The sequence below is a fragment of the Lissotriton vulgaris genome, chromosome 7, assembly GCF_964263255.1.
Source record: "Lissotriton vulgaris chromosome 7, aLisVul1.2, whole genome shotgun sequence".
NCBI lineage: Eukaryota > Metazoa > Chordata > Amphibia > Caudata > Salamandridae > Lissotriton > Lissotriton vulgaris.
In genome coordinates, this window is record NC_141695.1 from 568,471,465 (window position 1) to 568,497,994 (window position 26,530).

Sequence of the window (26,530 nt, forward strand, 5' to 3'; positions counted from 1 at the left end):
GTTATAGTGTGCAATGTCTCAGTATTTGCCCGGTGCCCCAATATAAAGATTCACCATGGTGCAAGCAGTGACAGTGCACCCTCTTTGTAAGACGGTCCTTGATGTGGAAGATTAAAAAGTCAATTTAGAAATAAGGGGAATATGAACATGCCCATCTTTGCCCAGATGTTTGAGAGTACAAATGATATGCAGGAAGCTGACTTGAAGCAATAAGCATATAGCAAATAGAAACGTTACCAATGTATTACCAAAGAATAATACATCTAGCCACAGTTCAATGAAAAGTATTGCTGGAAGTGCAACATCAGAACAGCAACAGGAGCAACAGTCAAATGATATACTGAGTGTTTGGAGGGTCCAAGGGGAAATAGTTTATAGACACAGTAGGTACCTGGTCCCCCAACTTATATAGCGAAACAACAATGGAGGTACCTTAAGTCTGAATGAGAAAAAAGGACCCAAGTGGTGTCCAGAAAATGTGCATGCAGACCACACTGTTGATCTTACAAAGAGACAATATTATGTCATATCAGAAAGAAAGTGGAAGAGGAGAAGATACAAAGTCTGTTGAGACTAGAAAACAGTACCCATCAGCCCACTCAAAAGCGGAGTATCGTCATCTGGGTGGTAGGAGAAAAGGTGTCCTATAGGCTCATCCTCAGCCAAAGTCAGAGGTTGCCTGATCATGGACCCTTCAGGTCGAAAAGAGCTGTTTGGAACAAGTGTTTTCAAGTATAGTTAACTTCCCCTTTGTTTCATGCACTTTTTTACAGTGCGTGGCCTCCTTCTTACCTGAGCAGTCGCCAGGCGAGGTGAGGTTTTCTCTCCCTGCATTTAGGGTGAGTGCTGAATACAAAAGTCTTTTATGATATGTGCATTCACATTATGTATATTTCTTAACATGATGTTTTGTGTTTTTTTGTTTCCCACACTATATGTACAGGAGAAGATACACCTTTTTCCCTTGAATCCACGGGACATTGGTCGTTATTCACGATAAGTATGTGTTGCGGTAGCTCATTATGGTCCTGAAGAAAGCTGTTAAAGGCTGAAACATGTCGACCTAGTAACACTCACGACAGATAGCAAACCATTTTTTCCATGCTATCAGCTTACTGCTTTTAATCATGCCAATTTGATGGTCAAACCCAATAAAGTTACCTTATGTCATCGAATTAGGCATTTTTAAACATCAGGAGCACTCTTCCTTTATTTCCTGCACTGCAACTTTCTCTTTCTGCCCTGTCTGCTCACATCCTGTCTTCTGTGGGTTGGATTTTTCGACCTGAAGGGTCCATGATCAGGCAACCTCAGACTTTGGCTGAGGATGAGCCTATAGGACACCTTTTCTCCTACCACCCAGATGACGATACTCCGCTTTTGAGTGGGCTGATGGGTACTGTTTTCTAGTCTCAACAGACTTTGTATCTTCTCCTCTTCCACTTTCTTTCTGATATGACATAATATTGTCTCTTTGTAAGATCAACAGTGTGGTCTGCATGCACATTTTCTGGACACCACTTGGGTCCTTTTTTCTCATTCAGACTTAAGGTACCTCCATTGTTGTTTCGCAACAGTCAAATGACCAGAGGAATCAGAAGTCAATTGACTGATAGTAGTGGAACAGTGCTATTTTTACAAGTCTTCATGGCCACTGAATCCAGCATCAGTGAAAAGGGTGGACATTTCATAATACACACATTCCTGTTTAAGAAATGTTATGTTTTATTTGGACCGTTACTTCTTTGTAATGGGCACACTCTGTCACATCTCTGCATTTAGATATCTGGGATTACATAATGCCACCAAATGGCAATTGAGTAATTTGCTGTTACAACTAGGGATTTGTGAAAAAATATGCACATTGTGAAATTGGCAAAATCTGCCCTTTTCCAGTCTGTTTTCGTAAGAAATTGGATTATAAAAACTGCAAAATGCACCTTCACTGGAGTGAACAAGAGATCCAAATCCCTTTGGGAATCATACCTGGTTCATGGAATACTTGAAGTTCTCTCTGGCCAGCAAAATGTGGTTCAGGAAAGCCCACATAAACCACATGCACTGGATAAAGCGCCCACAAATTAGGGAAGTTTTGGGTTTGTCCGTGATAGCTGCTATCTACCTTGCTTCCCATCGGGGAACATCCTTTTCAACGCAACTTTTACGACGCATGCCTTTACATCGCAAGTTTTACAACGCATGCTGTTACAACGCATTTCGCTGGGGTGTGCTCTAGGATAGGGAATAGATTTAATTTACTATCTAACACCTTCCCTACTATCCGCGGAGACTGGAGTTGGAAAATTAAATAAACTATTCACTATCCAGCCCCCCTCAACACTATGCGTTGTAACAGCATGCGTTGTAAAACTTGCGATGTAAAGGCATGCGTAGTAAAAGCATGCGTTGTAATGTCATACAACCCTTCCCATCATATCCACAATTGCATGAATTTGTAGCACAATCTGCCTTATTTAGAAGCTGTGACATACCAGAATCATAATTAAAGTTAATCACTAATCACTTACTGGACCATGTTCTTGGTAACATGGACAAAGGCCTAAAACTTTTATGACTCATTAGATCAGTTTCTCTCTTTTGCGAAAATAGGCTCCAGTTACCACCAAAAAAGTGGGCAAGATCCCCCTGCTATTAAAAATAAATAAAATAAAAATAATTTTACAGCAGACATGGGGATCGTAATAAAATTGGGGGAAAACTCGTCTTTCTTTTCTATCTAAGATGCCTGAGAGCAACATTGCCACTCAAAATCACTCAACACATTGAGGTTAACAACTCCTAGTTGAGTTATAATCAGACTTTATACAAGGCTGTCATATTGAAAGGCCTCTGCTTCAGATAGGTGACAATGCACAGTAAAGTTGACAGTGGCAACTCCACTCTCGTGGTTCCTCTAAATATTTTAGCATTTTTCAATACTGCTTAGTCTCCACTTATCAAAATTCTTAAAGGCTGTATGGACATTAAGGTCAAAGCCCTTAATGTTTTACTTAGCCAACCACGCCCCCAAAAATCCAAATTCACAATTCTCTTTTCTAGGCCTACTTCATTAACTCAAGGGGTGTCACACAGGTCCATATCGGCCTTTTCAGACATTCTTAAAAAAAAAGGTGCTTAGGGAGATGTAAATGTGAGTCTAATGATGCAGGACACCTAGGTCATCGGGCTGTTTAAATATGCGAACCAATCAGTCAGCCTTGACAACAATACCATGAGTCATATTATTCCTCTGATATTTGTGCTGACAGAATGGATTCACAAAGGCTGGTAATGAAACTGACTAATCATTTAGAATCAAACCAAATGATCGACGGGAAGATGCTGACTTCTTAAGGAAATATAGCTGCCATTATTTGGAGCCAATCCACAGGGTCAGATTAAATACATTGTTTTATAATTAATGTCAGTGCTTTCTAGCGTTGCAGCATCAATACCTTTTCAAATGTTCTATATTTAGCAAAGCACATCTCTTGTGCGATTTGTTAAAAGGGCCATTCTTCAGCATCTTGCTTTTATTTACATATTCGTTGAACTGTGACTCTTTTCACACATTGAGCATCAGAAAAGTCACAGTGCTGTAATATAGCTTTTCTGTTTAACCTACAGGCCGTTTTAGCTGTTTCTTGAGAGCCCATATCATCTCACACCAGTCAATACACATATACAGAAAGTGTCCTTCCAGCCATTGGCATCATGATTCCATTGACTAAACATAGTGGCTAAATCATCGGTCCATCAATGTTGGAATCAGCCAACGCCATTTCCCAAATCTCAACATACACATTGGCCTCAATGCCTCTCTCCCGTGCTGCCCAGCGTAAAGCACTTCAATGCCTTATCAGGGATAGAAGCTCTTCATAAATGCAATTAGAATTTCATTACTGATTTGTAGGTGGGGTACAGCCATCAGTTTGACCACACACCTACATAGTTTAGATTCCCTTATAATCAGGGCCACTGCTATTATGAGGCAAGGGAGGGCGAAATTGTGTGCCAGAGTTGACTAAATTATGTGGTAAGAAAACCAAATATGCAGCATAATGCAGTACATTTTATGACAGTAGTACTTCTCTATTTTGTCATTTTCACTCATGTTAAAACTGTCTTATCAAAGGTATCACCTCTCTATTACCACTTTAACACTCAAAAACTTCAAAAAGCTACTGAAAGGTGGCCAGTCAGCCTTTGGTAAGGGCTTTCCACTACATAGAAACAATTGTGGCAGCATTTTCGTAACTTTTGTTTCTTATGAGCTACAAATATTTTATGGGGTGAATATATGCTAATTATGCAGCAGGTGGTGAATTATGTGACAAATGCAGCAAATCCATAACTATGCAAATAATACTGGGACTGTACAATAACATTATTACAGTTATCTGGGTGATAACCGAAAGAGGTAGGGATCCACTGAAAAAAAAATTCAGGTAGTAACTGCTGGGCATCTGTCCAATCAAATGCAAAATCACTGTCTTTATTGGCCAGCTTTGCCCTACATATCTGTAAGAGGTCCCACAAGGGACTTTCTTTGAACAATGAGAAATAACTTCGATAACATCACAAATATTTTCGCACTGGTAGGCCACACTTAGTTAATGTTGTTGTTTTACTATAAACACATTTTGACAAACGAGTTAAAAAAAATATCAAAAGAAAAATAAACGAATCAGCTGAACACTGCTCTTCTAACGTCCAGAATACCAAAATGCATATTGACCCCTACAAACAAAGACGATATATGGAAGAAAGTACCTTAGGAGGCAACAACTGCTCAACAACAGCATAAAGCATATTATAGGTCTTATGCTACACATTACCCATCGTTTCCCTATTGAACCTATCTTTTTCTAGGGCTAAATGGGTGGCAAGCTGTTCTAGTTGGCTAGTGAGGCTTTTTGTTTAATATTGTCCCACAGATTTATTCATCTTGATAAGTATCGAGCTGAGGATTGGAGGAGTAAGATTTGCACAGGGGTACTGGTCCTCAACGATGGGTGAGAGGATTGCTTTGGGTGCATCTATTAAATAATGTGACGGGTTAAGAAATACTTGCACGGTCATAGTGGAAAAGGGCTTAAAGCATCTATGAGCTTGACTCAGATATGTCCAAAGAGGAGGAAAACAACGCCTCCTTGGATAACTTTATTGCTCACTTTGTTGGCCTGACTGGGCTCATGGCACCTTGCTGAGCCCAGCATTCAAGTGACAATCCAACTAACTAGAACCAGAGACCTTTGTGCCGAGCCATGATGCCCTTGTGTTGCAGGTTTATGTACCACTCTTATGTCTGCATAGTCCACACACAAGTCCCGAGACATGATCTCTCATTTCGTTACAGGCAACCATGCCACTGTATTTTTCAATGTATTCTGCTTTGTTTTCTGTTATTTTAGATGTTTATAAAACCTTAGAAGTGCGATTCTTACTAATAACAAAGATACAAAGTAGTCCCTTATGCAGGAACATCAGAATCCTCCATTTTGACTACAATGCATATTGTAAGTATTCAGAAACAGTAGCCATGTTCAAACTTTGTAGTTGCTGTTTCTGTAATGCGTTGCATTGGCGCCTTGTCTTTTCTGCTCTAGGTGTTCACAATTCACCGTCATTTGACGTTGTGGACTTCAACTGAGGGGGTGATTATAATGGCGGGAGGATCGCCACCACCGAGGCCGCGGTGTCGATCCTCCCACCATCTCCACATGATTTACCCCAGCCATATTATTTTGGCGGGGGCATCGCGGCGGATGGAAAGTCCGTTCGCCCCTTTTTCGCTGGCCGGCAATCATTATGATTGACAGCCAGGCAGAGCTGGGGCATAACATGGTGGCGGTGCCTGGAAGGCACAGCCATCCATATTATGATGCTTGTTTGTAAAGGCCTATCCATGGCTGCGATGTTGCCATGGAAGGGCTGGCTGGGATGTGCTTTGGGGGCCCGTTCTGGGCCCCGCGGTGGGGTGGTGGGGTGCACTTATGGGGTACCCATGGTACCCCCTGCATTCCCCTGCACAAGAAGGCAGGCAACGCGCTGTGCCTGCCACATTGTGCATGGGAATGCACAACATGCCTTTTCACCATTACGTCAGGTGGTGCTATAAGCAGCACCCGTCGCAATGTTGGAAAGTCCGCTTGTCATCCTAATCAGCCCCTAAGTGTGAATTTTGTATAGTGTGTTTACACAGGGATCCTGGTTCATCACTGTATTGTGCATAAACGTCTGCTTTAACTGCTGGCTGACATTCACTCAAGAGAACGGTTCTTAGTAATAGTAATAGGTTAGTAGTTCACAGAGAGGTTACCATCTTTTGTATTACATTGTTATATTGTATTTAGCTCCATAACTGTGTTGAGATGTGCCTAACGTCCACCCCATATAACTTCCATTGAATTAAACACTAGCTTGCTCATCGACACCAACTAGTAGAGCTGAGGATGTTTAAGTGACTCCTGCTTTCAGATGTATACAGAGGAGCTTATTTACAAGCCCATTGCCATTGTGCCGCTGGGTGCTTCCCTTTTATCGCTGCACCTGCACCGCAGTGGGCTTCCCCATACTTACAAGGCTGTGTAAAGTCACCCTGAGTGACTTTTCATAACCTTGTAAACATGTTTCCCATTCAAGCATAACTCTCCCTGAAAGGGGGGTTCCATGGGTGTTACTATCGATGTTCCCATGCAGGCCCCATCGAAGTTGACGCATTTCCAGATTTACAACATTTTGTAAACCTATGGATGCATCAGAATCCTACCGAGGTGCAACGAGGAGAAATACCTTAGTTTCTCCTCATTTATTATCTTTCTATGCATGCTGCAGAAATGGAAAATGCATTTAATGATTGTTTTTGTGCAGGAAGGTACCCCTTCCTGCACAAACACAATCATTCACTCAGTGCAGGCACCCTTGCGAAATGACGCAGGGGTGTCTGTGCTGGTGCATGGCTGCTGTTTGTGCGCCGGCCCCCTAGAGGACAGGAATACATGGTATTTTATAGCTACAGCACATTCCAGCTCTTTTTTTCACATATGGCAAGGAAGGCTTTTTGCGCTGCCATGTTTCACATATTGTAAATGAGGCCCTGAGTACCTTGAGTGCTGATTACTAGAGACCTTGATATTTACCCTATTTGGAGATTCCAGCACCCCACTCAATCACTTGCTCTGGGGGACCTGCCTGCTACTGGTTACTAACAGTGGAAGGAAGAATCTCGTTGAGATGCACTTTGTTACTAAGGAAGATTTAGCTAAAGTTACTTCATGCCCATTGGCCCGTGAAGCCCATAATATATCTCAAGCTTACTTTGTCTTTCACCAGAAAGGAAGCTGTACTGGATGTAAATTGCAAACACGATTATTGAAAGATCGTAGATGCGTTAATTAGGCAGTTTGGTCAGACCATTGACCAATACCGACTCAAGAGCTCAGAGAATGAAAACACATGATATATATATGAGTCTTGGATGTTTAGTTTGGCCAAGAACTTGGAGTGCTGTGTGAGTGATGACAGTGTTGCCTTTTGATGGATTATTACGACTTTTGTAGCTGAGCACCTTTTAAGGCCTTGCCTCAATGTATGCAATGTGTTGTTGGCTGCAGTTGTACTGGAACCAAGCTGTAAGCAGGGTGAATCACAATGATAAAAAAGTGCCCAATTACAGAAGCTTGGAAAATCTTCTGAACAAGATGCTGTTGTGATCCCAGGTATCAAAGCCAGGGAGATATTCCGGAGTAGTGTCTCAAGCATAGTGCTGAGTCAGCAGAGCCATTCTTCATGTCATATTAGAAATACGGCTGCTGGACCTGTCAGATAGGTCCCACTTGGAAATAGCTCAAAGTGCTCTTGCAGACATTTTGGCACCCAATCAATCAAGTATTTATAAAGCAGGGCAAATCACCTGTGAGTGTCTCAAGGCTCTGCAATCTTGGTCTTTGAGGTAAACTAGGATCCAGAAGGTGTGTCTGCTGAGGTAATCATGGTCTCAATGACGATGTGCTGGAGACTTCACTGTCGAGTGCGTAAAACATTTCGCCACATCTCCGCAATGTCCTCATCCATGGCAGGAAAGTGACCACTTGTAAGGACCAGCCAGACCATAGTTTGGGATGTCACACAAAATATCGTCTGGATGTCAAAAGAACTGCAGTACAACTTTCAATTAGATTCAATAGGTTCCTATTTGCCCTCTTGCATTTTGATGCAAAGACAACAGTGGTTAAAGTGGGAGAGTGAGAAGTGATCTGTCACTGGATTGTCTTTAGGGCAATTATCTCATTACATCGTGGCTCCTGAAGGTCGAGTTGCAACAGGCACATCCAGCCTGTTTGAATGGGCATACATCTGGAACTGAGATTTCACACAGCCGGGATGAACTGCATTAACACCTTGCTACTGCTAGGCCTTATAGAATGCCTTAATCCTAAAATAGGTAAGCTCTGAGAGAGGAATGTCTCAAATAACAGAATGTGCTTAATTTGAGATAGTTGAAGGTGGTGGGGCCCACTGACACTCATTTTTTGGGGATTGGCACTTATTTTTCCTTAAAAAAAACTTTGATCCAGAGCAAGAGGGAGAAAAACACAAAAGGGGGAAAGAAGAATGAATAGAAATACTGAGAGCAGTGGAAAATATAGAAAACAGGGATGAAGAAGGACCGGCAAGAGTGAGATAAGAAGGCAACACATTTTTAGTAGATAATTAAAGAGGTATGAGGTGTAATCAAGACTTCATAGCCTTGGTATGTGGCCCCGAACTTCGATAGCGCTGACCGCAGGCTTCTGGACAAACCTTTGGACTACGACACTTATACCTTTACAAATTAACCACTGTAACAGGCCTCTGTGTTGCAACAGTTGTTCCTGAAGCTTGCTCCCTCAATTCATAGGCCTGTGTGGTCAATTGTGAGCCAAGTACAGTACACGTCCAGGCTGTTGCTTTTTGTGTACACAACACCTCGAGGATGGCATACCTCTCTGTTGTCAGTGTATTCAAGAGATACACTCAGACAGTATATTTATTATTTGCAGATGCTTTTGACACCATTGTTGTCACTGTGTTCTGCTTTGCTTTGTGTTATTTAAGATATTATTTACCCTCTGTGGTCAGCAACCTTAAGTGAAATCAAAAATGCAGAGAAGCCCGTTTCCAGTGGAGCACTGCAGTCCTTCTTTTTAACTAAAGTGTCCATTTTAAGACTTTGTGAATTATGGACGTTGTTGACTCTTCTTGTTTCCCTATCCATGTTGCATTGCACTTTCATTTTTTCTTTTTTGAGTGTTCTAATCTTCGCAATTACTGAAGCCTCAGGGACATTGGATAATATGTTTAAACGTGTGCTTTCATTATTGTCCAGTGATTAAACATCTGCTTTAACTGCTAGCTGTTATTCACATGAGATTACACCGAAACCATTTTAATGAACAAGCATTAGCAAAGGCAATAGGTCAGTCATGATCTGTCTTGTTTTGTATACATTTTTGAAAAACTTTCATGCTAGGGAAACTGCCTGGCATTAGCAAGAAATAAATGATTTTTTGGTCTAAAAAAAACTACATATTACCATAGTACTCCCTGAAACTGACACAAACTACTTTGTGTGTGGATGAACTCATTGTGAAAAGGAAGTATGTGGTAACTCATAGTGAAGTCAGTCAATGGCTGAAGTGGGCTGAAGCATTGCCCCTTGATACATGCTTGAGTGGGCTAGAAAAAAATTGAAATGGTAAAACCAGTGGCTGAAGTAGGCTGCCCCATGCTGTATGCTGTACTGGGCAGAAGCACAATGTGAATGACGCAACAACAGACCAATGGATGAAGACATGTGGTGAAGGCATTTATAAGTAAGTATATTTTACATATAATTGTAGTAAAATCAAAATTTCTAGGCTGACACCAGACAAAAAAAATGTGTATTGGGTGAAACTGGTAATGGCCTCGAGTTGACATTTCAGATGAGGTAGGATAAACACAGTTGGGAGACAATACTAGCATTGGACCTAAAGCTCAGAGAGTTTAGAAACTTCCTGCATCCACACATGAGAATAAAGTCTCTGCGTAACTCTGCAAAAGTTTCCCCCAAAACATAGGTCTAATCCGGGTGTGAAGTACATGTAGTGGGTGAGAACTTGATCCGTTTTTTTTTTGTAACACATCTGCGTACAACATAATATATTCTGTGTGGATTGTTCTTTTGTCACAAGTGCTTCAAAGGGACCTGACTGATGCCTGTGCAAACTTTTGGGTGTTAAAGTGTCACAGGGAGGACATAGCTCAAATTTTCCCAAAAATATACCTCACTCCATTCTTGTTTGTATGGTGTATTACTAATTTCATGCAACACGTCAGGACTAATGCAGGGGCAGGGAAGCTGTGGAAGAGAAATAACGTCACTGCCGGTTTCACATTGAGTTCCTGAAGCAAAGGTGTATATTCCTCTTTTGCTGCAGTGAGTACTGTGGGGTTGGCCAATCATTTGAATCCCCCTTCGGGGAGTTGCTGGAAGGAGTCCACCTGGCAACCACCCAATCCATTGCATCATTGATGTGGAGATGCGTCCCCGTGCCCTGATGAAACTGCCGAAACCTTTTAGGGCAATGAAACATGTCGGGTGTTCAAGTTAAAACATGCCATTTATTTTAACCGAATGTGGACACTATTAAATTAAAGAATGTGTGGGATATTTGTTCACAACTCAATTTTAATGAGGAGATCAATTCACTTCTTTTCACATTACAGGGCTTAGATGGTTGATAGACGACACCATCATTTACACTTTATTTTGCACCTCTTCCCATGAGTCCAAGAGTTAGGTCACACCTTTTTTTGGGGCAAAAAAGTACAGATGATAACAAAACGAGCAAACTGGTGAATAGCAACCAGTAGCTCTATGGATGGTGCTTACTTGAAGCACTTTCTGATTCATCTCACAATTTTTCTTTGCTTTGGTTGATGGGTGATGGGTGTGAGACCGGCTCTGGGTGGTTGTAGTCTCTTTAACAATGAGGAACACTTATAGGTGGGCATGACTCTATAAGTGAGCAGAGCCCTTCCGGGGAGTGTATCATGATAACAATCTGACAGATTTTTAAAATATCACAATGTGTTCTTTAAAACCAGGTTTTGTTACTTTGGGAAAGCTGTGGAAGAGAACAAATCCACACACATCTTCGAGTGAATAAGGGCTACACCCAGTGCTTTACATTGGCAGGTACTGTCTGGCACTGACGACCTGCACTTCTTCAATTTGAAAGGGAGAGTACCTGCACTTCTCGGCACTGCTTCAATACATTTCTTGACGAGCACCTCTCAGGAGCATAAAGGTACTCTAAAGAGGGAGTACTTGCTTTTCTATATTTTCATTTAAAGCACTGGATGCACCTGGACTTGTTTGAAGTGAATTTGTTTTTTGAAGTTTTGCACGGGCACCAGCATTGGGAAATTATAGGATTTGTTTGCCATGCTTAAAGGCTAGCTAGAGCAGCGCAAATGTGTCTTACACTTCCTGGCGCCTTCACATTCGTTATTAAATGCACCACATTGTGTGCAATTTACTGTACGCACACACCAGGAGCATTTTGCACGGTCATTATTTTGTGAGTTTTGTAAATATAGAGATTGAGCAGCAATGTGGGCCAGGCGACAATGCATTGGTACTATCTTTAGAAAAAACGTGCTATCTGCCTGCAATGCTCTGCTACCCAAAAACGTTTCCTACTACAAACCCTTAAAACTCATAAAACAAATAAGCATCAGTACGTGCTTTCTCCTGTCGCCAAGCTACACATCTGCCCTCGTAAAATGGGGTCTCCAGCAGTGAAGCAAAAGTAGCAGTGCCACAAACAAGGAACACTGGATTGATGGCATCTGCCGATATATCTTGCGTGACTTACTAGACCAATAAAGTTAAAAACAAGTAAACTTTGTATGATTACCCAGTCCCAATAACACGTCTCAAACTCTATATTTGCAAGGAAGATCAGTGGCTTCATATTGGTGTTAAAAGTACAGGCTTCTTTTGAACTAGTTGTCGGGTAAATAGGTCATAATTAGAACGCTAGATAAACACCAATACCCCAGGGGCCCTACCACCAGTGGGGCGATCTACTCTGAAAAGTGTGGTAATTGCCGGGTGTGGTAATTACCACCTATTCCGAATTCTGCATGCTGGAATGAGGCACAAGATGTTATTACTGCTGTGCACATCGTTTACATGATGTTCCATCTTTCTTTTTGGCCATTTACCTCCGAGCTCATTTTGTCAGGACTTTCGTGACAAAATGCGCCCCGGGACTTTGCGGTTGTGTAATAATCATCATCTGGGGTGATTAGTGCACAACGCAGAATCCTCCTTTGGGTATATAGGTTTTCAACATAGTTCGGAATGAGGAAGGGATGCAGGAACCTTGCAACCTTTTTTGCTTCTGAAATCTCGCTCAGTTTATCTCTCCATCATTTATTTTCAAAGCTCTGCACACTGATGATTCTAACTGGAGAAGCAACATCAGTCAGGAGTTTCTAAAGAGACCAGATGTGTTGGAAAGCATTGGTTTCTGACATGGAAGGAGTATATGAAGCAGGGTGAGTTATAGTCAGGGCCACTGAAATTATGCAGCAGGAGAGTTCAAATTATGCGGCATGGTTGAGTCGATTATGCAGCAAGGAAAAAGGAAGATCATGCGGCACAACCTGGCACATTTTATTAAAGTATTACTTCATTATTTCATCATTTTTAAACTTGGTAACACTGTCTGGACATTGCTTGCACCTCATTAGTACCAGTTTAACATCCAAATATTGCAATAAGAAATAGAAAGGTGACGAGTGCATCCTTGGAAAAGGCCTTCCACTGCACAGTATGACATGTCATTGCATTTTTAGTACCTTTTGAACCCTGTGAGAAAGAATCAATTTTTTGGGGTTAAAGTTTGCAGATTATGTGGCAGATGATGGATTGTGCGGCATATGTGGCAAATCTTTAATTATGCAACAATCACAGCGGCCGCACAATCTCATAATACCTGTGGCCCTGGTTATAGTGCACAATAATTGAATACTTTCCAATCACTGACTTCAGGCTGTGAAGTTGCACATGCTTTACAATAGAAACCATTGTGTGTGTTTTGAAAACCCGCTGAATGAACAAGTGCCTTGTTCTGCGGTCTTTTTTGTGGAGATATCACGTAATTCTTGACACACCAGTACCTTTGAGGTCCCTTTAGGACTGGAACATAATTTGCCACATGCAAAACTCCCCTGATATATGACTGACAATGCCTCAGCCCATCCTTCGTTCCAAAGTAGCCCCTTGTAGGCTATTGTCCCCTTCTGTCTGCAGACAGATATGATTTGCTTATCTTTGCCACCTGAGTACCATGAGCCCAGGACCGACTAGCTATAGTGTTTCACTTGCTCTCTTACTCACTCATAGAGGAACAAGTGATTAGACACCCCAGAACACAACACTCCTGACCCTCTCAAGAATCGCGGTTGTAGGACTCACCCTTCCGCTCACACACACTTACTAGTCCACAATATGTTCTGAAAGAGATACAAGGAAAGATTAAAATTTTTATTTTAACTATTGTGCTCTGGTATGCAGCATAAGTGCCATAACAAGTTGGAAAGTACGGTTAGCATAGCAATTAGTCCTTAAATCATAAATGGAGCTGTCATTATAGATACGAGTAGCCTAACCTCCCTCCTCTTCTACAGAAGCAAAAATAATATATATCAGAAGATTCCAAGGTGTTAAGAGCAGACCCCATACTGCAGTATACACAGATGGAAAGGTCCCTTTCCAAGTGCGTGTTACCTATCTGTACATACCTATTTGACAAAAGTATGTGTTCCCAAACAACAGATACATTTGTGTGTTTTGTCGAGGTGCGGCTAGGGCCTGACTAGAACAGAATAATAAGGGGCATTGTTGTCTGACCTTGTCTACATGTTCAGACAAAATTCCAGGAAGAAAACAGAGGGCAAAACAACAGCGTGTTTTGTGTGAAAGTACACTGTGGCATAAAACAAAATATACCTGTAAGGTAATGTGTGCAAAGCAAAGGACAATCTGCAATGTGCTCATGCTAACATAGGGAAAACGACAATGGGCCCGCACAGGACTTATGACAAAACCCTTTCACTGCCAAAGAGAACCAGAAGACAGTTCAATGCAGCAATTGCTCATAACACTATGAGTCCCTACCCCTGTGTTATGTATTTGTTTCCATGAGTTTGAGTCTTTTACTTGTTAGCCAGCTTCCATCACACCAACTCTGTCCTCATCTACCTCTATTACCTATCTGACATCCCTTTAGTGTTTTTTGGCAAGATACGGTTTACCTATGTTGTTCTGTTTGTCGTATGTGCACATAAATCAATCCTGTAATCTACTGAATATGTTCCGATTCCTAACCCCTATTAGTACATTAAGCAAATATTTATTGTACATACCACTGTTTTTAAGAATAAGTATAAACGTTCTGAAATATTTCCAATATCTGCCTGTGTAGCAGGCATATTAGTCAGAGGATTTGTGTGATCCACGACTATTTTAAACATGTTAATCACGTGTTACAGAACATCACTGATACGGAGGTGCTTTTTTTCTCGAAGTGAGGGGTTAAATACTTTTGATATTCAATAGCAAGCCTTCCACAGCAACCATGGCAATGGGACATCATGGAGACAAATTGGAGATTTCTTAAAATTATTCTTGTTTTAACTTTTATAATAGCACGGTTAAAGCTCAGGATTTATATTGTGTGAGAAATGTGCTTATTAATTGGAAAGGATATCAGTCCTTCACAAGTAATAAGTCTACAACCGTGTTTGTACTGGGAACCAAGTACCCCCGTGTAGTATACTCCATTGTTGCACATGACTTTCTCTTGATTGCAAAGCAGTCCAACAAGCCCTACTCATCGGAGGTCGTATGAGGTTGTACCACAGCTCGTGGTGTGCAACAACACTTAATACATTATTGTCCCGTCAGTAATTTTTTTGCAAAAAAGGAAAGACTATTTTTTCTACACATACTACTAAGTACTATACATTAAATTTGAAATGTGTACAATGAAGTAAATGGAAATACACTGACACCCTCAGAGCACGGTACTCCCATAAGAGGCCTTGAAATTGGTGGCCACAATACCACCCTCATATTCCAGATGCAAGAACACAATATAAAGGGGAGTCATTACCAATAAAGCGGGTGTATTGCCTTTTCCAGAGAGCCACCAAACTAGTAAAAGCAGCAACATGTCATATTGTACCATTGCAACACCAATAAAATCAACTGGGACAGCATCAATAGGTCTTAAATGGTATAATCCAACTTTGAAGTAAATGGGAGTATTGCAAACATTCAACATAATTTCTTAAACTTTAAAACCTTGCACTGTCAACCATCAACAGTGTCAATAAGGCATTGAAAACAACAACGTGCCTGAGAGTCTTTCTTTTACTTTCACTATTTGCTACTGCAGTTCTATGACCAACCAACAGGTGTTCCTACACTCTAGAGCCTCTGTACAAAAGTACAGGATCTAGGAGTGCCTAAAGTGAGCAATAAACCTGTCTTGGGGCCATGTCTCTTGCCCCCTGTGATACTTAGGGTGCCTTTTTTATGGGCCTCAAGTGCAGGCTGTTGTGCTCCTGGCAGGCCCAAAATACTTTAGGAAACATTGGTGGTGACCCTGCCCCTCCTTGGGCACTACATGCAAATCGAAATGCATGTAATCAGTCCTATTGGGGGCTTATGTGGTGCTCTTAGGCATGCTCCAAGGGTGGTGAATAACTCATGATAGGCTTGCCCACCTTTAGTTTTCTTTTGAAGCAGCTCTGTTCCACACTTTTCTATTTTATAATGCACCTTTGCTCGGTAATTAATTTCTTTATATCTTGAGCAGCCACATCCTCCCTTTTCATTAGGAGCTGCAGTGGAGACCTCCAAGCCCTCCGCAGCCACAGATGTCTCCTGCATGTGTGTTGCACCTCTGTGTGGGAGCCAGCATTTCTTTCTTTGCTTTGCAGTCTGCTGATACTCCAGCCCGGGTGGGAGCAAGCTATGTGGTGGTTCCCATTGCAGGAAGGAACTGTAATACGAAGTGTTCCAACCCCACCAGAGAAGGGTACGGGGGCAGTACTCCCAGCAATGATGGCATCAATGCCCTTCCTCTTGATTGTCCCGGGATATGGAGTCCCTTGGGCATCCTTGTTTTGGGTCACAGAGAATGGAGTTCTGAGGTCACAAGTTGGCTTTGGGAGAAAGACCTATGAACCCCCTCCTTATCAAAATTAATCAATTGAGGATGTGTCTACCTCCGGCTACTTTGCTCTCCCTGGGGGAAAGTGAGTGGAGCTCCACACACTTTATTTTCTGCTCAGTCCCCGAGGGGACTGAGCCTTAAATGTTGATTTCTTGTGCCCCATGTGGTCGTTTCACACGGTTTTGGGATCAATTTGCTCTTGGTGGTCAGCCCTAGCCACCCAGATCACTTTATTAAAGGCTTCCTGCGCTTTAGAGGGGGCTTTTGTGGAAAAATTAGTTTTCTGGCTCCCTGTGCCAGCCCTGACCTCTGCTTGGCTCCTGGTGTTCTTTTCTTTGCTAATGGAGGAGTGTTGGGCAGCCTTTCCGTGGTTAACAAGCAAATTACCCACCCTACTACACTCCCCTGCCCACCAGTCTCCTGACTACTTGTAGGGCAAATGTGTGTCAGCAGAGTTAGGAGCCACTCTACAGAAACCCTGGGTAACATTGCAGCCAGTTTTTTTAAAAAGACATGGCATATAGAGCTTAGTGGGTTGCCTGTTGAATAAAGTTACAGAAGAGGCGTTTTTAGAGAATAATATAGTTAAAATATATGTGTAATATTATTGTGCAGACTTAAATTGAGCAAAATGCGTTTAAAAACATGCACACTTATAGTAGTTAGCTTTACTTACTTGTTCTAGGCCTCAAAATGTTTAAAACAGCATTGTTTTACAAGTAGTTGACTAAAATGTGCTGAAGCGCGCATACAATGTTTTATTCTTGACCTTTCAATGATCATGTTTCTATTAAATAAATATTTTACATAGTTCTGTAAAGCGTTTCTGCTTATACAAAGAAGTGTTGAAATACATGTTTATCATTTATCTTTTAATAGAATTATAAAGAATTACCATACAGAGAATGCAAAACATAAGCTGAACTTGACCTCTTTTAACATATTTGTTTGATATAAAATACAAATAGTTTTCTCTGGTTACTTCAGATGTTTCGATTTCTACATAGCACATTGTTAGCTAACATGCAATTTCTGTTATTATGTGGTTAGAGATGTTGATTCATTTGTGGGAAAAGAGATCCTGAAATTTAAAAAGCCTCATGTGTAGTTTAGACTAACACAACAAAGTTGCATTCTTGGAGATTACTGTCTGTGAACCATTGTATTCATGTCGGAAGAGGAGAAATGATCCTGTTCATAGGAAGAGTACTGAAAGATGATTGAACAAGACGAGCAGAAGATCAAAGAATTAACCACAACATAATTTGCAAATGTTAGTTTAACTTCATTTTAGACCGCCAATTTCTTTATGATATTTCAATCCCTACATCTTTCCTCTTCCTAGACTCTATTGCTGTTTGCGGTTGCGGCTGCTACTGCGAATTGCCACAGCCTATGAGACTCTACTGCCTTTTGTGAACCTCTCTTTATGGGATGTTCTGCTTTGATCGATTAACGACTTTTGAATATAACTTAAGCTTTATGCTTGATACCACTCTCTTTTGAACTGGAACTCTTTATGGGTTCCTACTGACACACAACCCTTAAAACTGTAATGAACTCTCAATATTGACTGAACTTTAGATAGAATTTGTGATTACGTTTATGTGACGATTTGTTCCTGATCTTCTAATACAACATCCAAGGTCTGTTGACCTATTGGATGGAATACAGCGGAAAGCAAGCCTGTTGTGTCATAAAACGTTGTAGTTTATTTTATTTTTATTTTATGGAGTTTGTAAAGCGCGCAGCTACCCCCGAAGGGGTGTCCCGGCGCTGAAATCCAGGGGTTACTGAGTGGAGACGGGAAGAGAAAAGGACGGTGCAAGGAAGTTAGAGTCCGGAGAAGAGCCAGGTTTTGAGCTTGGCTCGGAAGACGGTTTCAGAGGGGCAGAACCTCAGCTCAAGAGGAAGGGAGTTCCAAAGTCTGGCAGCAATGACACCGAAACCTCTGCCACCGGTTCTGGAAAGTCTGAAGCGGAGTTCTGCCACAATTAAAAAACAAACGCATGCTGAAAATACTGTTAACATGGTCTATAAACCACATATCATGAAAAGCCCTGTCATGTTTTAAGACAGAATATCCTAAACCCCCGTCCCTTCTACTGAAAGTAGCTGATTATATATCAAAGATCTCTGGGATTAGTGGCGGACCCCATACCATAGCATACAGAGATAGACTTTCTACATTTCAGCTGATATAGAAATCTTGTTTTAGACCCCTTGCTCACTGTGTCTACTCAAACTCTTGTGCTCAGTTATATGATAAGACATGTGGGTCCATAAACAGCAGCTTCATTCTCATGTTATGTCTAGGTGCTAGTGCCTGACCAGAGAGAATAACAAGGGTCATTGTTGTTTGACCTTGTCTGTGATGTTCAGACTAAACCCCAGGAAAAGAACAGGACATGAAAACATATGCAGGTTCTGTGTGAAAGTACAATGTGGCACAAAAACAAGTGTGTTTATATAGTAATGTGTGCAATAGAAAATGCGGCCTACAACGCGCACAATTAGTCTAACATAGGAAAAATTACAAGTAGCCATGCAGGTAACACATGGCAAACCTATTTGCGCAAAGAGTGAAGCTACACTGATTAGAGTTATATCCTGCTGGTCAAGATTTAATTAATTTGTGTGAAAACTCTTTTTTTGTGAAAAATCGGAAGGTGTAACAACCAAATTATATTGTTGAGTTGACTTTCGTTTTCTTTAGTGGCACAGACAAAGGTTAGTGTATTTATGTATGTTTAAGATTGTAGAATTGTGTGTGCAAGAGACATTGTAAAGGAAGGTGAACAGCTGCAAGGAGCGCGATCATACGTCATAGCGTGCCGTTATGAGATCGATTGGTTGGTGTTCGGCTGTGCTGTGATTGGTTGGTGACGACACAGAGTGCCACGCTGTGATAGGTCAATTGTGTTAATATCACATTGAGATTGGTTAAAGATTCTTCAAATATTAAAGCTTTTACAGAATTAAAGAAAAATATTCTGAAGGTTTCGGAAAAGAATCAAAACATTGAATTTTATATAAAATTACTGAATCATTTGTTGTTGAACTTTGCAAAAATCATAATATGTCTTGAAGGATTTTTGAATCTTGTGAAAGGTGATGTTACAGTTCCGATATGGAGGAAGGTGAAGAGGAGCCTAACATGGGTACACCTGCACAATATATGGCAAAATTGAGATTGCGTACGCTTGTTGCTTTGTCAATGATGCAAGATTACTGAAAAGGAGGGTCTTTTGAGTTTTCCAAAATATGGTAGATTTGAGTTAAGAGTTATTGACAAGTTGAAGGAAAAACATTATGAAAGGAAGCCACCACCTAGACCCCCACAGTGCAACACATTAAACATGCGGGAAAAGACAGCATGAGATATGAAAAGGGAGAAGTACCAGAGAAAGACTAGAAGAGCGGTGTGTAATTATGCAGATGCTCGATGGGATAAGGAACAACAGAGATGGAGGAAAGCAATAGTAGAGGGAAATAGATCACACCTAGTTTTTACTACTGAAACATAGAAAATAGAAAATGAAAAAGACAAGAAGAAGAGAGATACTGATAGTGATTATGGGGAAGAAATATTGGATGCATTTTTAGCTGTGCGTCCACCACCTTCTGTAGTCCCTACAACACGTTTTGACACTAATACAACTGCAAGTACTACTGTGGCAACTGCCCCTGTTGAATAGAGTGTAATCCATACTGAGAGACCATTTCAGACATTCCAGATTGCTCCACCACCTATTGTACAACACCAATAGGTTGCTTCGATTGTGACCATTTTGGCACAAGTATCATAGATTGCAACAATACAGACAGTGCCAAGGCCAGTTGTGACTGCCCCAATAAATACATCAGGGGGCAGATTTATGAAGGCCTTGCGCCGCCGGTGCGTCATTTTTAACATGGGAAAAAGTGACGCACCGGCGGCGCAAGTCCTTCATAAATCTGCCCCCAGGTACTTTAGGAGCTCAGGGAGCTGCTGGAGGTTTTACTGTGACTGGGTTTATACAACATCGTAGAATTCACAGATGGTTGACTGAAAACCACCACAAACAATTCAATCACTGAGAGAAGTGGGAAGGATTGTCTTTATGGCACCAATAGCCCAGGGAGAGACACATTTGTTTGAAGAAGGGATTTTTCCACTGTGGTTTGAGAAGCTGCAAGATTTAAAAAGATCGAGTGCAGACAGACAAGTTTCCCCAGAACCTGAAAGTGAGAGACCATTTAATGTTTCCAAATTAAAATTGGAATTCAAGTAGAATATTAGGGGATACTTAGAACTTGAGCATACGAACCAGTATCACAAAATAGGGTTGATTTACCTGAGTAAGAAAATTACAAGATGTTCAGCAATTTACACATGATGAATTAACTGATTTGGCTTGAAAAATGATCCTGATCTTTCATAAAAATTCCTTTGCAGAGAAGTTACAGGGTTCAATTGGATGATGAAGCTATTGAGACAATGCATTCTTCAGAAATGCAATTACGCATAACTGAATTAGTAAAATGCACCCATAAATAGAATTACTTTGAAAAATTAGAGAGTGAATGGTCAAGGAATCATGAAAAGAGAATGAGACAATCGGAGGTAGATGGGGAAAATAAAAAGCCACCAACAGGTTCTCAGGATGAAGAGGGAGCATCAGATTATTCATTGAGAGTGACCATGAAGCAAAGGTGATCTTGCAGCATTTTTTCAACAATTTTCCAAAGTTTAATAACAAGCCTGTACAGCGGAAAACACAGGTTGAAAAAGTTGTTAAAATTTCTGTAGATTTCTTTAAATACATTCTTTGACATTGGTGTGCCTAATAGTTTGTGGGCTGAATGCAAAGTTGTTGCACAATGGCCATGTGAAGAGCCAATTAGAGATGCTCACACTAATGCATCATCTCCTGTAGTCATGGAAAAATATGAAGCAGTGATTACTTGCTTGAAAGTGTATTCTACCTTTACTACATGGTCATTACTTCGTATTACCATTACCATGCATATTTTAGTTCGCAGGTGCCATTACTTAGGATGCATTTACTTAGAATGCATTTACTGTGCATGTTCCATTACTCAGCACAAACTTACTATGCATACTGGAGTTACTGTGAAAATTAAAGTTTTGGGGTACAGGGGTATTTTTAGGGGTCAGGGTGGGTTAGGGTTTTGGGGTATAGGTAGTATTGTCGAGGTTCAGGGTGCATTTAAGGTGTTAGGGTTCATGGGGTATGTTTGGGGTTCAGGGTGCGTTTAGGTTTTGGGGTTCTGAGTTAATTTTAGGGGTCAGGGTACTTTTAGGTTTTGGGTTACTGGGGTATTTTTAGGGGTCAGGGTGTATTTAAGGTTTTGGGTTGCTGGGGTATTTCTGGGGTTCAGGGTGCGTTTAGGTCTTGGGGCGCTTGGATATTTTTAGGGGTCAGTGTGGGATAGGGTTTTGGGATGTAGGGGGTATTTATAGGATTCACTGTGCGTTTAAGGTTTTGGGGTGCTGAGGTATTTTTGGGGTTCAGGGTGCATTGAGGTTTTGGGGTGCTGGGGTAATTTTAGGGGTCAGGGGATTGGGGTATAGGGGGTAATTTTAGGGTGCAGGGTGTGTTTTGGATTTGGTTTACTATGGTATTTTTAGGGGGCAGGGCGGGTTAGGATTTTGGGGTGCATGGGGCATTTTGAGGTTTCAGGGTGGATTTAAGGTTATGGGGTGCCTGGATATTTTGGGGGTTCAGAGTGCTTTAAGTTATGGGGTACAGGGGTATTTTTAGGGGTCAGGGTGGGTTAAGGTTTTGGAGTGTAGGGGGTATTTTTAGGGTTCAGGGTGTGTTTAAGGTTTTGGGGTGCTGGGGTGTTTTTGGGGTGTATGTTTAGGTGTTGGGGTGCTGGGATATTTGTAGGGATTCAGGTGAGATAAGGGTTTGGGGTGTAGGGGGTATTTTTAGGGTTCAGGGTACATGCCAGGTGATAGGTAACTAGTACGATATATTTTTTGTTTTCAAGTGCCAATAACGCGTTGTGAGGGTATGCGTAATAAATATCTGAGAAGTAAAAGCATTTTTAATGTATTCATATATATCTGCGAAATAAAAGCATGCGCACTAAAATCATGCGTATTAATGGTATTTGCGAAGTAAAAACTTCGAAGTAAATACCTGCGGAGTAACGGTATGCTAAGTAACATCATATATTCGCTAGCAAGGCTAGGTGTTGCCAAAAGATATTGACTTGGTAAAGGTTAAAAGAACTTCACAAGAGCCAAAAGAGTCGGTGCATGATTACTATCACCAGTTGTTACAGAGAATTCAACAAAACAGTGGGAGAGAGTATCCCAAGCCAAGTGACATGGAATCCTTTGAGTCACTGTTCATTATTGGGTTGAGACCAGAAATTAGTACGCATATACAGCAAAGTGTGATTTGTTGGCAAACAAAGTAATTGGAAGAGATCCTGAGGTATGCAAAATACTATAGCGATGAACAAGAAATAAAGCAGAAAAAGCTTAAGGAGAACTTAATGTTAGCCATGATGTAGTTTGCTCAGAAAAGTTTTGAGAACCAGTCAATGGCAGTATACAAACTTTTTGTGTTCAAAAGCTGGAGTACAAGGTACTCAAGGGGGGTTTTGGTAGAGGCAGAAGTGTTCTTGTTGTTTTGAATACTGGTTTGGATATTGCAACACTGATGAAAGTGCCTCCTTGTCACCTTTATTACATGGTCAGGCATTGGAAATGGGAACGTAGGCGTAATCCAGACAGAGAAAACGAGATGTACTAATGGAGGGAGGAAATCAAATGCAGATACAAAATGTGACAGTTCAGTAGATGAACATGTCAATGAAAAAACACGCTTCAATGATGCAAGTTTCACAGACCCCAATGGTCCCACAGAAAATGTTAAAACCCCTGATTTAATTCAAATCAGTTGGCCTAAGGAACTTACTTCAGAACCAGACCAAACAATTTCCTATGTTTGTTAATAATAGTTTTGGCTTCAACAATTCCCAATGATTGTACCTGAGCGGGGGGAGGTGGGGTAGATTGCGTACTTGGAGCAGTCTTGGAGGTAGACCCATGTGGACCATTCGTAGAAGGAGGAGTAAATAGCCATCCAGTGTCATTCCTGATTTGTTATGCAAGTAAATTGCACGATTTACTGTACTCCAGATGCCATAGAATTTCAGAATCATGGCAAAGACATTGAGTGTAAAATGCCTTGCAATTCTTTGTGTCTGTCCCTAGTGAGAACAATTGAGAAGTTTCCTCCTGATCTGAAAGAGACAGTGAACCCAGAACTGTGCAATTTCACAGAGAAAGATAGTGGGATGATTAAAAGTGTAGAGCCTTTGGAGTCACATTGAAACAAAATGCGGTGCATCCAAGAACATCGCCATACAACTTGACCCCAGAACATATTGCAGGAATAACACCATTAATTCAAGAGGTGCTAAGTGAAGGGTTACTAAAAGAACTCATCAGGAGTCTGTGCAACTATCTGATCATGAGTTTGCAGTAAGCATGGGTGAATTTTGCGAATTTGCGGTTTGCGAATTTGCGCGAATTCGCAAAAAAAATCGTGAATTTGTGGATTTCCCCGCAAAATCACAGATTTTTAGGAAATTGCACTATACTCAACTGGAGTACTTTCTACTGGCTACTCAGTAAGTGCTACCTCGTTGGGTAAATGTATGGTGCTTTTCCTACACTACAGCTGCGTAAAGGCCCAGAAGAGTTGTCTCCAGTGACCCCGTGTGTCTGTAACTTTCCCACCGCGCCCATAGGCGCCGAGGTCCCTCGAGTGAGTTGTCCATCACAGTGGGGGAAAGGGCGGGAAGAGGTTGCATAGCCTAGTGTGTGTGGGGCCGGGCTTCTGTGCGAGTTCACATGCCTCTTGTTTATAAAGGTCAGAGAACGATCAGCGCAGCATATGAGGAGAAAGCAGCCTCCTGGTCACTGGAAGTACAGGGGGATTGCGCTTGAGAAACGTGTGGATGCCTAGACCTCCATCACAGATTACAGCTATTTATAGAAGGTAGATTTGGGGAGAAAGCACATCTGCCTAGCATCAACCGTGCTCACTAGATTCTTGGGCTGATTAATAATGCGTTACTGAATTTGAGCTTCAACTCAGGCACCTGCTTTATTTATATCTGTAAGTGCTTCCTGCTGAGGTTTAATTTTTGTGACAGGATCCTTGTTGCCTAATTGTAACTATTCTCTGACCCTGCTTTGAGGGTCAGAGCAGGGTCAGAGAATAGTTGCAAGTAGGCAACGAGGCGCCGCTCAGGAAGCACTTACAGGGTTACAGCAGGTGCCCAAGTTGAAGTTAATTTCTTTGTAACCCTTTTGTAAATGGTTACAAAGAAATTAGCTTCAACTTGGTCACCTGCTGTAACCCTGTAAGTGCTTCCTGAACAAAATTCGTCCCGCTCGCGGATTTGTGGATTTTTCCGCGATTTCGCAAGATTTGCGGATTGAGAAATTGCGAAAATCTCACAAATTCCACGAGCGGAACAAATTTTCGGCCCATACTTAGTTTGCGGAAGCCCAATGGAAAATATCTGATTGTGCAGGATCTCCGAATGATTAACAGCTTTGTTGTCCTGTGATACCGACTCCAGCCACCATACTTCTTTCCCATTCCATGCACTGCAGAATGGTTTGCTGTTGTGGACCTTTTTCAGGTTTTTTTTCTCAGTGCCATAGCACGAAGATTACCAGTTCTTATTTTCCTTTGAGTTTTTACCTGGTGGCGAATTCCACAAGGGTATACAGAGCCCTTCACGTTTCAACTAGATCTTGTAAAAGAATCTAGAGGCATTGCAGATACCCTATAATTCAGTTCTCATGCAGTATATTGATGACCTACTTGTGGCATGAGAGACAAGTGAAACTTGTAAACAGGATCCAATTGCATTACTGAATCACCTGGCAGAGAATGGACACAAAGTGTCTCCAGGTAAACTGCAATACTGTCAAAACGAAGTTCAGTATTTAGGACATAACATTGAGAAGGGAGCGAGGAAAGTGTCACCAGAGAGGGTAGAGGTAATTCTGCAAATGAATTCACCTAGAACATAGGGAGAAGCCAGGATGTATTTTTGGGAATGGTTGGCTACAGAAGGCAGTGAATACCTAACTTTCCCTAGTGGCTAAGCCTTTACTAAGGCTGACACACAAAGATGTGCCTGATCTATTTCAGGGGACAATGATTGCTTGAAAGCTTTCCGTGAGCTAAAAGAAAATCTCTGCTGTTCACTGACGCTAGGAATGCTTCATTTCAGTAGAATGTTTCCATTGTTTTGTGGTGAGAAGGAGTGCTTACTCAGATGCATGGAGATACTCGAAGACCTGTGTCTTATTTTTCAACTACCCTTAACCTTGTAGCCGCAACCTCCCGGCTGCCTTGAAGTGGTTGCAGCCATTGGTGTCAGAATTGAAAGGAGTGAGAGCATAGGAATAGGATATCCTCTAACTGTTATGGTACTTCACTCATTTGGGATTATGCTTACCCAGTACATGGCACACAACAGAATCACAAAATATGAGCAACAAATATAGGCATCCAAAAATGTGTCTTTGAAAATATGTCAAATATTGAATCCCTCAACACTCCTGCCTATAAATGAAGATGTTTGTGATGAAGTTGAATATGATTGTTTAGATACCATAGATGTATGCACTAAGCCAAGGCCTGACATTAAAGATGAACTCTGGAAAAAGCCTGAATATATGATCTTTGTCATGTCCAAGTGATAATGAGGGTGCCCTGAGAGTAGCTGTTTGCACAATTAATTATGTTGAAGAGGTCTCGTAGCTTCAAGTTGTTACCTCAGCACCGGTTGAATAATTAAGTGCCATCACAAGAGCTTTCAGATTGCCAGCCCAATTGAAAGTGACTATATTTACAGATAGTCAGTATGTCTTTGGTGAGGTCCATTATTTCGGACAGTTATGGTGACAAAGGGGTCTTATTACATCCTCTGGAATGTCCTTTAGGAATAGGGAGCATGTGAGTAACTTGTTTGAGGCACTTCAGATCAGGGGTGGGCTGAGTTTGTGGAGTTGCCTTCGCGGAATTCCGCGGAGTTGCATAAAACTCAGTTTAATTCCACAGAGTTCCACTCCACCATATTTTGGAGCTGTAAGCATAAATAAATATGCACCACGTACTGCAAATGAGATTCAGCCTGCTTCCCATCACAGAAACATCCCTTATAAAACTTAGCATGTGCTTCCCCCATGCCATAAA